The 12,134-nt window shown below is 48.8% G+C and overlaps 1 protein-coding gene across 3 annotated transcripts in view; it reads left to right on the top strand.

Moving 5' to 3' along the window:
* Nucleotides 1–12,134, top strand: part of NACC2 (NACC family member 2) — an 82,828-nt gene that overhangs the window by 42,713 nt on the left and 27,981 nt on the right. The gene's annotated exons all lie outside the window — the stretch shown is intronic.

Raw genomic sequence — 12,134 nt, 5'->3', positions numbered from 1 at the left:
AAAGTGACCTCCCAGAGCGGGGCCCAGGGGCAGTTCGGAGACTCTTTCCTCCCCTGAGACTACCCGTGCCCTCGTGCCCCAATGGGGCCGACGCTGCCCGCCCCCTTTCACTCATCCACCTCCAGGCAGCGCAGGTCCATCCGTCCTAGGGGGATGGGCATGGGGAGCCGGGAGCACCGGCCAACTCAGGCCCTTGGGACAGCTGGTCCCCAGCGGCCGAGGACTGGGTGGCTGGGTCTCGGCCCTGGTCTGGCCCACCTGGGCCCCTCTCAGGGTCGCTCTCAGGGCTGCAGGGGTGGCAGTGCCCTGGACAGCTCCCACGGGCTTGGGTGTCATCGTCCCTGGAGCCCAGCACTCTATTTGAACGCGTTTTTGTCACGTTTGTGTGAGTTCTGCAGGATGCTAGCACATAGACCGCCTCTGTCTGGATGGGGTTTTCCTCTTAGTGGTAGAAGGTAGGGCTCAGTGCTCCTGACCCCAGGAAACCCACAAGCTCAGGTGTGGGTCAGGCCTGGCTGGGACCCCAGGAGCCACCTGTGGGCGGCACCCTCTGCCCCCTCCCGCCCTTGCAGCCCCCAGTGGTGCCCAGAGGGAGCTGAGGTGGCTCCCAAGCCCCTTCCCCGGGACGTACAGCCTCTAAGGAACCCCCACACACACAAATGCCGGCAGCAAGACAGGGCTCAGCGGAGGGGTCAGGGCCAAACCTGCTGAGGTCCCAGGGGTGGGGCTGCCCACCCGTGGTCCTGGAGGTGCGATGCCAAACCAAGAGGGGGCCTGGTACAGCTGTCTCCCCAGGGTCTTCCCCGCTCAGCCCCTCTCGCCGTATGGCCTCAGGCATTGGCGAGTCGGAGGCGGTGAGAGACGGGACAGGGTGCTGAGGGCGGTGCTGATGTGCGGGCAGGGCAGGCGCTCATCTGGGGGCATCTGCTGCTCTGGGTGCACAAGCCTGGCCCTCTCCTGTGGCCTTGCATTTTCTGAGAGGGCAGTGGACAGTGGCCGTGGACAGCATGGGGGGGCCTTGGGAGACCGAGCTGCCCCACGGCCTTGACTGTGCCTGGGCCTCCCCCCAGCCCCTCTCCCGCCGAGACCACATGCCAAGTCCTCTGGGGCGGGCACGGCTCAGCAAGTTCTGCGTGCCCCTGGAGCCCCTTACCCCACGTCCCTGGAGGTGCTGGAGGGGGACAGGGTGGTGGCAGCAAGCTGGGAGATGGGGGGGACAGTGGGCCTGGGAGCGGCCCTGCCCCCAGCTGACCTGCGAGGCTCCGGTCTGGGTGTTCTCCTCGGTGAGCCCATAAGTGGGGCAGGGAGGGGGGTGTGTGATTTCTTGGTTAAAATCTAGGTTATCGGCAGTGACGTTGCTGGCATCGCTGGGTGCCGGGCGCACTGGGAAGAGGGTTGTGGGGGAGGGTCCGCGGGGGCCGGGCAGGCGGAGAGGGCCCGTCCCCAGTGGCTGGCTGCTCCCTGGGTGCTGGCTTCCTGGACCCCAGGCTCCCGCTGTGCCCTGGCCGAGTCTGGGCGGGGGACGTCCTCACACCCGCCACGGGCCTCTCGATAGCCAGGTGCCCCTCTCCCGGCACCCGGACAAAGGCAGGGCAGGGCTCCAAGCTGGTGGAACCTGGAGTGTTCGAAGGTGGACTCCTGGAGCTTTCGGGCTCTCTGGAGTCCCTTCTCTTTCCTGGCCAAGGGAGAGGGTGGCCTGAGTGGCCTTCAGGGGTCTTCTGACCAGCACCCTGCGTGCAGGGCCATGAAGGAGCCAGAGACCAAAGCCCCAGCCTCATCCCCATGAAGAGCCGCCGGCGGCCTCTGCTCGCTGGGCCCCTGCTTGTAGAAATCGCGGGATGGAGCGTTACAGATGAGCGAATGCATCGCAGTCCCCCAGCAGCCCCCCTGGATTCCTGTTCCCAGCCTGCGTGTCTCCTCCATCCCGGGCAGGTCCTGCACCGCCGTCTGTCGGGGAGATGCCCTGGATGATTCATCCTCATCCCTGTCGGGGAACGTGGGGCGGGGGGTGAGCCACAGAGCTGGGACCCACGCTGCCCCGGGCCCCTCCCCCGTTCTCTGTGGTCTGACCACCTCCTGCCCCTTCCTCGCTGTGCAGGTGTTGGGTCAGCAGGCAGGTGTGCTCCCCGTGGGCGTCTGAGACCCGGGCGCCTGGGTGTTTACGCGCCAGCCACGCGCTTCCGCGTTAACCCTTTCCCGGGCGGGGACCGCCTCGGGTGTCCACGCTGCTGGTGGCCTGGCGTGGCTCTGCTCCTCCTCCGGGTCAGCCTGCCATCCCCACGCCTGGATGCAGGATGGACCCGGCGGTGCTCAGGGGTGGGTGCTGGCAAGCGGCTCTACGTCTGTTCCCAGGTTCCGCCTGCTCCGAGCAGAGGCTGCACATGGCTCCTGCGTGCGGGACGACTGAGCCCTGTCCCAGCCAGGCCTGCCCAGCATGACCTGTGAGGTCAGCGCAGCCGCTGACCCATCTTACAGCTGAGGGGGCCAAGCCTGCGATATCCACCCCTCTACACAGTGGGGCGTCTCTCCAGCAGGGCCTCCGGGTGCCTGGCGATCACTGCTCCCACCCGCAGCTCAGAGCCTACAGGCTCTCGCTTGGGTGTCCCGCTGAGAAGGGAGAAGACGAGGTTGGTTCTGCAGGCAGTGTGTCTCCTGGCCTGGGGGTGAGGGTATCATCCTGTGAGAGTGCAACAAAAACCCCGGCCTGTCTAGGGTGGGGAGCCCTGCCTGGGGTTGGGGGATCCTCTCTCTTTTGAAGTAGCATCCTGGCAGCTCAGGTGAGAGGGGCCAGCACCAGGCGTCTGTCCCATTGTGCACCCCAAAGGCTGCCCCGAAGGCTGGCCGGCACCCCAGGTGTCATCTGGGACCCGTCCCTGAGGGCTTCTAGGGGTGGCCTCCCTGGCCGCCTGCAGTGTCCCGTTTAACCCTCACCCCCCAATGCCCTGAGATTGCTTCTTAAGCTGGTTTTATTGAGGTGTGACTTACATACCCCAGTGACATGGGTATGAAATGTACCCATTTGAGACCGGGTGTGGGGCCATTAGCACAGTCAGAGAGGACGTGTCTGTCACTCTGGGGACGCCCACACCTCTGCAGGTACCCCCGCCCCCTCGCAGCTGCAGGCAGCCTGGGATCTGTTTTCTGTCCTCTGGGGACGTTTGTCCATCACCTAAACCGTCAGGCTGTCTCCACTCCAGGCTGGCTGGAGCATCAGCAGAAAGACTCTGAGACTCGCCCGTGCTGGGTGGGCAGTCCTGCCTCCCTCTTCCCTCCTTCTGTTTATATCAGTGTTTACACGAAATAAAATGTGCCATTTTCAAGCATACAGGTGATGAGGTTGGTCACCGTGATTTGGCAAGCACCACAGTCAAGTTTATGCAGCAGTTTGCTCCCCTCACAGTTGTCCCGGATTGTCCCTACCCCAACCCTGGGCACCACACACCTGCTTCCAGTCACCGTCGCTTTTGCTTAAGGGGGATCACACAGGATGGAATCTCTTATTCTTGACTTCTTTCACTCGCTGCATCGTGAGACCCACTCGTCCCTGCGGTTCCAAGTGTAGGTGCTCGGTCCTTGTAGGTGCCGGGTCGTTCTCCCGTGCCACGGACGTGCCACCAGGGGCGGGTGTGTGCGGCTTTTGTCATGACGCTGCTGTGGACGTCCTTGTGTAAGTGGGACGATGTTTTTGTTCGTCTGTTGAAATGGTTGGGTTTTCTACTTAATTTATTGATGAGGTGTATTGCATCAGTTAATTTTTAAATGTTAAACCGCCCTTGTATTCCTGGGATAAACCCCACTTGGGCATTATGTGTTATCATTTTGCATATTGCTGTATTTAATTTGCCAGTAGTTTCTTAAGGAATTTTGCATTTCAGTTCAGTTCAGTCACTCAGTCGTGTCCGACTCTTTGCGACCCCATGAATCACAGCACGCCAGGCCTCCCTGTCCATCACCAACTCCCTGAGTCCACCCAAACCCATGTCCATCGAGTCAGTGATGCCATCCAACCATCTCATCCCCTGTCCATCCCCTTCACCTCCTGCCCCCAATCCTACCCAGCATCAGGGTCTTTTCCAATGAGTCAACTCTTCGCATCAGGTGGCCAAAGTATTGGAGTTTCAGCTTCAACATCAGTCCTTCCAATGAACACCCAGGACTGATCTCCTTTAGGATGGACTGGTTGGATCTCTTTGCAGTCCAAGGGACTCTCAAGAGTCTTCTCCAACACCACAGTTCAAAAGCATCAATTCTTTGCCGCTCAGCTTTCTTCACCATCCAACTCTCACACCCATACATGACCACTGGAAAAACCATAGCCTTGACTATATGGACCTTTGTTGGCAAAGTAATGTCTCTGCTTTTAAATATGCTATCTAGGTTGGTCATAACCTTCCTTCCAAGGAGTAAGCGTCTTGTAATTTCATGGCTGCAATCACCATCAGCAGTGATTTTGGAGCCCCAAAAAATAAAGTCTGACACTGTTTCCACTGTTTCTCCATCTATTTCCCATGAAGTGATGGGACCAGATGCCATGATCTTAGTTTTCTGAACATTGAGCTTTAAGCCAACTTTTTCACTCTCCTCTTTCACTTTCATCAAGAGGCTCTTTAGTTCTTCTTCACTTTCTGCCATAAGGGTGGTGTCATCTGCATATCTGAGGTTATTGATATTTCTCCCGGCAATCTTGATTCCAGCTTGTGCTTCTTCCAGCCCAGCGTTTCTCATGATGTACTTTGCATATAAGTTAAATAAGCAGGGTGACAACATACAGCCTTGACGTACTCCTTTTCCTATTTGGAACCAGTCTGTTGTTCCATGTCCAGTTCTAACTGTTGCTTCCTGACCTGCATACAGGTTTCTCAAGAGACAAGTCAGATGGTCTGGTATTCCCATCTCTTTCAGAATTTTCCACAGTTTCTTGTGATCCACACAGTCAAAGGCTTTGGCATAGTCAGTAAAGCAGAAATAGATGTTTTCCTGGAACTCTCTTGCTTTTTCGATGATCCAGCGGATATTGGCAATTTGATCTCTGGTTCCTCTGCCTTTTCTAAAACCAGCTTGAACATCTGGAAGTTCACGGTTCACGTATTGCTAAAGCCTGGTTTGGAGAATTTTGAGCATTACCTTACTAGCGTGTGAGATGAGTGCAATTGTGCGGTAGTTTGAGCATTCTTTGGCATTGCCTTTCTTTGGGATTGGAATGAAAACTGACCTTTTCCAGTCCTGTGGCCACTGCTGAGTTTTCCAAATTTGCTGGCATATCGAGTGCAGCACTTTCACAGCATCATCTTTCAGGATTTGAAATAGCTCAACTGGAATTCCATCACCTCCACTAGCTTTGTTCGTAGTGATGCTTTCTAAGGCCCACTTGACTTCACACTCCAGGATGTCTGGCTCTAGGTAAGTGATCACTGCATCCTGATTATCTGGGTCATGAAGATCTTTTTTGTATAGTTCTTCTGTGTATTCTTGCCACCTGTTCTTAATATCTTTTGCTTCTGTTAGGTCCATACCATTTCTGTCCTTTATCGAGCCCATCTTTGCATGAAATGTTCCCCTGGTGTCTCTAATTTTCTTGAAAAGATCTCTAGTCTTTCCCAATCTGTTGTTTTCCTCTATTTCTTTGCGTTGATCGCTGAGGAAGGCTTTCTTCTCTCTCCTTGCTATTCTTTGGAACTCTGCATTCAGATGGGAATATCTTTCCTGTTCTCCTTTTTTTTGCATTTATGAAAGCTAATTATCCGTAGTCTGCCTGTAGTGTGTTTGCTGGTTTTGTAGGATGATACACTAATGTCCCTTCTCCTTTATTTTTTGTAAGAGTTTAAGTTTGTTGTTGTTTCTGTCCTAAGCGTTCTTTCACCAGTGAAACCACTTGGGCCTGCAGTTTTCATACTCAGTTGGTAAAGAATCCGCCTGCGATGCAGGAGACCCTGGTTCGATTCTTGGATTAGGAAGATCCCCTGGAGAAGGAAAAGGCCACCCACTCCAGTATTCTGGCCTGGAGAATTCCGTGGACTGTATAGTCCGTGGGTCACAAAGAGTCGGACACAACTGAGTGATGTTCACTTTCTGTTAGTTCGCTTCTGTTAGTTGAGGTTTAGAACTATTCAGATTTCTCTTTTCTCCCCTTCCGACCACGGTAATTTGTATCTTTCATGGAACTTATCCATTTCTGATCTTTGTAAACAGTAAAATTGCCACGCCAGGCCTCTTATGTTTTTATGTTTAGTGTTTACCTGCTGGTGGCTCTTTTCATCCTTTTACTGTTAATCTGTTGTTGTTCAGTCGCTAAGTCATATCCGACTCTTTGAGACCCCATGGACTGCAGCACGCCAGGCTTCCCTGTCCTTTACTCTCTCAGTAACTCAGTGAGACTAGCAGCCATGCCGTGCAGGGCCACCCAAGACGGGTGGGTCATGGTGGAGAGTTCTGACAAAGCTTGGTCCACTGGAGAAGAGAATGGCAAACCAGTTCTGTATTCTTGCCTTAAGAGCCCCATGAACAGCATGAAAAGGCGAAAAGCTAGGACACTGTTAATCTACCTGTGTCTCACTCGCTGCACGTGGTGGCACATGGCTGTCGTTCAGTCCCTAAGTCGTGTCTGACTGCGACCCCATGCACACCAGCCTTCCCTGTCCTTCATTATCTCCCAGAGTTTGCTCAAACTCATGTCTGTTGGTCAGTGATGCTATCTGACCATCTCATCCTCTGCCACCCCCTTCTCCTCTTGCCTTCAATCTTTCCCAGAATCAGGATCTTTTCCAGTGAGTTGGTTCTTCACATCAGGTGACCAAAGTATTGGAACTTCAGCTTCAGCATCATTCCTTCCAGTAAATATTCAAGGTTGATTTCCTTTAGGATGGACTGGTTGAATCTTACGGTCCAAGGGTCTCTCAAGACTCTTCTCCAACACCACAGTTCAAAAGCATCAATTCTTTGGTGCTCAGCTTTCTTTGTAGTCCAGCTTTCAAATCTGTACATGACTACTAGAAAAACCATAGCTTTGACTAGACGGACCTTTATCAGCAAAGTAATGTCTTTGCTTTTTAATATGCTGTCTAGATTTGTCATAGCTTCTCTTCCAAGGAGCAAACGTCTTTTAATTTCATGGCTGCAGTCACCATCTGCAGCGATTTTGGAGCCCAAGAAAATAAAATCTGTCAGTGCTTCCTCTTTTCCCCCTTCTATTTGCCATGAAGTAATGGGACTGGATGGCATTATTTTAGTTTTTTGGATGTTGAGTTTCAAGCCAGCTTTTTCACTCTCCTCTTTCATCCTCATAAAGAGACTCTTTAATTCCTCTTCACTTTCTGCCGTTAGGGTGGTCTCATCTGCATATCTGAGGTTGTTGATATGTCTCCTGGCAATCTTGATTCCAGCTTGTGATTCACCCAGCCCACTATTTCACATGATATTTGAGCACACGGTTGAGATCTGCTTTTTCATCCAGTCTTGGCATCTTTTATTGGGAGTCTTTAGACTATTTACATTTAACGTAATTTTCAAGGGGGTTAAGGTCAGATCTGTCATCTCGTTGGTTTTTTATTGTCATGTTTTCTTTTCTCCTGTTTTCACCACTGCCTGATTGAACTTCCCCAGGGTTCCTCTTGAGCTCTGCCATCAGGCTCCCTCACCTCCCCCCCTCCACGCTTGTGTTGTCTCGAGCTGCCTCACGAATCTGTGACTCATCCCATCCACCTTCTCAGGTACACAGCCCCCTCCCGTGGAACTCGGACCCTCACAACAGTGTGTTTGTATCTGCTGTAGTTCTTTGTGAAATTGTAAAATATTTTACTTCTTCATAGGCTGTTTTGAATCTTATCGTGTGCTCAGTCACGTCCAACTCTTTGCGACCTTTTGGACTGTAGCCCGCCGGGCTCCTCTGTCCGTGGGATTTTTCGGGCAAGAGTACTGAAGTGGGTTGCCATGCCCTCCTCCAGGGGATCTTCTTGACCCAAGAATCGAACCCGAGTCTCCTGTGTCTCCTGTACTGCAGGCGGATTCTTTACCTGCTGAGCCGTCAGGGAAGCTTTGTTAACGTTACTGTTTTTACTTGAAACAACCAGGTGTCTTTTTTCTACTTCTAGTCACTTTTACAGTTTAGAGTAGAATTTCTTCTTTTGGGCACGTTATTCTCTGAGTTTAAACAAAGGCATACAGTCGTGTGACCACCTCCATAATCGAGACCCAGAGCAGTGTCACGTCACGCATTTCATCATCCCCGTGAGGCCCCACCGTAGTCTTTTCTTCCTCTCCCCCAACTCCTGCAACCACTGGTCTGTTTTTGTCCCATCAGTGGAATAACACAGTGTATGGTCTTTTGAGTCAGAATGCACTTGAGATTCACTCTTGTTGTATGAGTTCTTGGTTCATTTGTGTTTTGGCTGCTGAGTAGTACTGCCACAGTGGGTTTAACATCTTACAGAAAGACGCAAATGAACTTTTTGGCCAACCCAATATTTGCCGGTTGAAGGACCTGTGATTTTTTCTAGTTTTTAGTGGTTATGAATTGAGCTGCTGCAAACATGTGAAAAAAAAGGGTTTTGCACACACTTCAGTTTTCAGTTCCATTTGGTAAATTAGCCTAGGAGTGAGATCATAGGTGGTACAGTAAGACGTATTTAACTTTATAAGAAACTGCCCAAACACTCGTCTAAAATAGTCCTGTCACTTTGCATCACAATCAGCAGAGCACGAGCGTTCCTGTTGTTCCGTGCTCTCGTGGGTACTTGGTTTTGTCTTTTTTTAACGCCGTCCTCGCGGTCTGCGGTGGGGCCTCACTGCGGCCTCCCTGTGTATTTCTCTAACGGTGTGGAGCACCCTCCGTGCACTTATTTGCCATCTGTATACACTCTGGCCAAGTGCATCTTTGAGTCTTTGTCGTCTTTTTATTGGGTGGTTGGAATATTGAGTATTGTTGATATTGTGTATTCCTTATACCTTCCAGGGGAAAATCCTGTGTTGGGTATGTGATTTGTAAACATTTTCCACCAGACTGTAGTTTGTCTTTTCTTCCTCTTAATAATGTGTTTCATAGACATTTAAAATTTTTGACGAAGTTTAAGTGGTTAATCATTTCTCTTGCAGATCACGCTTTTGGTGTTATATTTGAGTCTTTACCTAACAAAATTATAAAAGAATTTCCCCCTATGTTTTCTTCTAGATGTTTCATGACTTTGGGTTTTACATTTAGTCTGTGGCCCATTTTGGGTTAATTTTTGTATAAAGTGTGAGATATGGTCAAGGTTCTGATTTTTTTTTTTCATGTGGCTGTCTAGTTTTCTTTTGAAGAAATTTAAAATATGAAAAAGCTCTATTATATTTGCCCACGTTTACCTTGTCCAGTACTTTACACTTCATATAGACTAATTTCTATCTGGTGTCATTTTCCTTCTGCTTAAAGAATTACGTTTAACTTTTCTTATAGTCCTAGTGATGGACTAGTGATTAATCCCAAAAAACCGCAAAGAGGTTTTTATATCACTTTTAAAAAAAAATCTGCCTTATTGAAGTATAAGTTATATACAGTGAAATGAATTTTCACTATGCAATTGTCACCTTCAATTTTAAAGGGTATTTTTGCTGGATATAGAATTCTAGGTTGACTGTTACTTTGCGTTCAGTAGGCATTCTCTTATTTTCTGAAATGCATTTTTCCCCCTCAGGAAAGCAGTCATTCTTCTCTGCGTGTCTCTTTACAAGTTGTGTCTTTTCTTTTTAGGTTGCTTTTATCTCTGCTTGCAGTTTGTTGAGCTTCTCGGACACGTGCACTTATACCATTATTTCTTCAATTATCTTGTGCCCCTCCCTGCACAACTCCAATTAAACATGTTTTGTCCCTGAGATCCCGAGGCTCTGTTTATTTATTAGTGTAGACCCTTTTTTCTCTTTAGGCTTTAGATGGAGGAGTTTCCATTGCTGTTTCTTCATGGTTACTGATCTTTTTCGTGGTTCCATTTTGTTCTTATTTGTATGTTGCATTCCTCCCCTCATGAGTTCTGGCTTTGACATTTTGAAAGTTTTTTCTGATTGTGTTTCTAGCTGGTTTGGAGTCTTTGCCTGTTAATGCCCTCCTCTCTGTCATTTCTTAGTCTCTTTCTACCTACCGATTTTTCTCCTCCTGAGGATCTCCTTTATGTGGTTCTTTTTTCTTTCTTTCCTTCTTTTTTAGTTTGGCTGTGCTGGGTCTTAGTTGCAGCATGTGGGATCTAGTTCCCTGACCAGAGATCAAACCTGGTGCCCCCACATTGGGAGTGTGGAGTCTGAGCCTCTGGACCACCAGGGAAGTCCCTTTTTTTGTGATTCTTCACGTACCTGTTAATTTTGTAACAGATGCTGGACATCGTGAATCTTGAGCACTGGCAGGCAATCTGTGGTCCCGAATCTCTTATAGTGAAGTGGAGTTTCCATAATGAGTGATGACTTTGAGCACTTTTGCACACTTCTGGCAGTTTGGCCGTCTTCCTTTGTGAAGTGCCCATTTAAACCTTCTTTCCCACGCGTTTGTAGAACAGGTTGTCTGTTCTTTTCTCACAGCTTCTCAGGAGCTCTGTCTACTCTGGATAGGCCTCTTTTGCCAGATAAAAGTTTTAAATAGCTTCTTCCACTCTACAGCTTGTCTTGTCATCTTCTTAATATAATTTTGATGTAGTGAGTTTATTAATTTTTTTTTTCAATGGCAATTTTGATACTATGTTTAAAGAAATCTTCCTTTACCTCATGGGCATTGTGATATTCTCTGTGTACTCTTAAAATTTTTTTTTTCTGATTTGAAATCATTTTAAATTTAACAGAGATGTTTTAAGAAAAGTACAAAGAACTCCTGTATACATTTTGCTCAGACTCATTAGCTGGTAAGAATTTGCTACATTTGCTTTATCGTTCTTTCCCACTTTTTCAGTTCAGTTCAATTGCTCAGTCATGTCCTACTCTTTGCCACCCCATGAACTGTAGCATGCCAGGCCTCCTTATCCATCACTAACTCCCAGAGCTTGCTCAAACTCATGTCCATCGAGTCAGTGATGCCATCCAACCATCTCATCCTCTGTCATCCCCTTCTCCTCCTGCCTTCAATCTTTCCCAGCATCAGGGTCTTTTCCATTGACTCAGTTCTTCACATCAGGTGGCCAAAGTATTGGAACTTCAGCATCAGTCCTTCCAGTGAATATTCAGGACTGATTTCCTTTAAGACTGACTGGTTGGATCTCCTTGCAGTCCAAGGCACTCTCAAGAGTCTTCTCCAACACCACAGTTCAAAAGCATCAATTCTTCAGCACTCAGCTTTCTTTATGGTCCAACTCTCACATCTATACATGACCACTGGAAAAACCATAGCTTTGACTAGATGGACCTTTGTTGGTAAGTAATGTCTCTACTTTTTAATATGCTATCTAGATTTGTCATAGGTTTTTTTCCAAGGAGCAAACATCTTTTAATTTCATGGCTGCAGTCACCATCTGCAGTGATTTTGGAGCCCAAGAAAATAAAGTCTGTCTCTGTTTCCATTGTTTCCCCATCTATTTGTCATGAAGTGATGGGACTGGATGCCGTGATCTTCATTTTTTGAATGTTGAGCTTTAAGCCAACTTTTTCACTCTCCTCTTTCACTTTCATCAAGAGGCTCTTTAGTTCTTCTTTGCTTTCTGCCATAAGGGTGGTGTCATCTGCATATCTGAGTATTGATATTTCTCCTGGCAATCTTGGTTCCAGCTTGTGCTTCATCCAGCCCAGCATTTCACATGATGTACTCTGCATATAAGTTAAATAAGCAGGGTGACAATAAATAGCCTTGACAATACTCCCTTCCCAATTTAAAACCGGTCCATTGTTCTAACTATTGCTTCTTGACCTGCATACAGATTTCTCACGAGGCAGGTAAGATGGTCTGATATTCTCATCTCTTTAAGAATGTTCCACAGTTTGTTGTGATCCACACAGTCAAAGGCTTTGCTGTAGTTATTAAAGCAGAAGTAGATGTTTTTCTGAAACTCGCTTGCTTTTTCTATGATCCAACGGATGTTGGCAATTTGATCTCTGGTTCTTCTGCCTTTTCTAAATCCAGCTTGAACATCTGGAAATTCTTGGTTCACGTACTGTTGAAGCCTGGCTTGGAGAATTTTCAGCATTACTTTACT

This window comes from Giraffa tippelskirchi, chromosome 4, assembly GCF_054371585.1.
Source record: "Giraffa tippelskirchi isolate mGirTip1 chromosome 4, T2T-mGirTip1v1.2.pri, whole genome shotgun sequence".
In the NCBI taxonomy this organism is placed as follows: domain Eukaryota; kingdom Metazoa; phylum Chordata; class Mammalia; order Artiodactyla; family Giraffidae; genus Giraffa; species Giraffa tippelskirchi.
The sequence above is the reverse complement of the archived record's forward strand: the minus strand, read 5'-3'. Positions and strand labels throughout refer to the sequence as shown.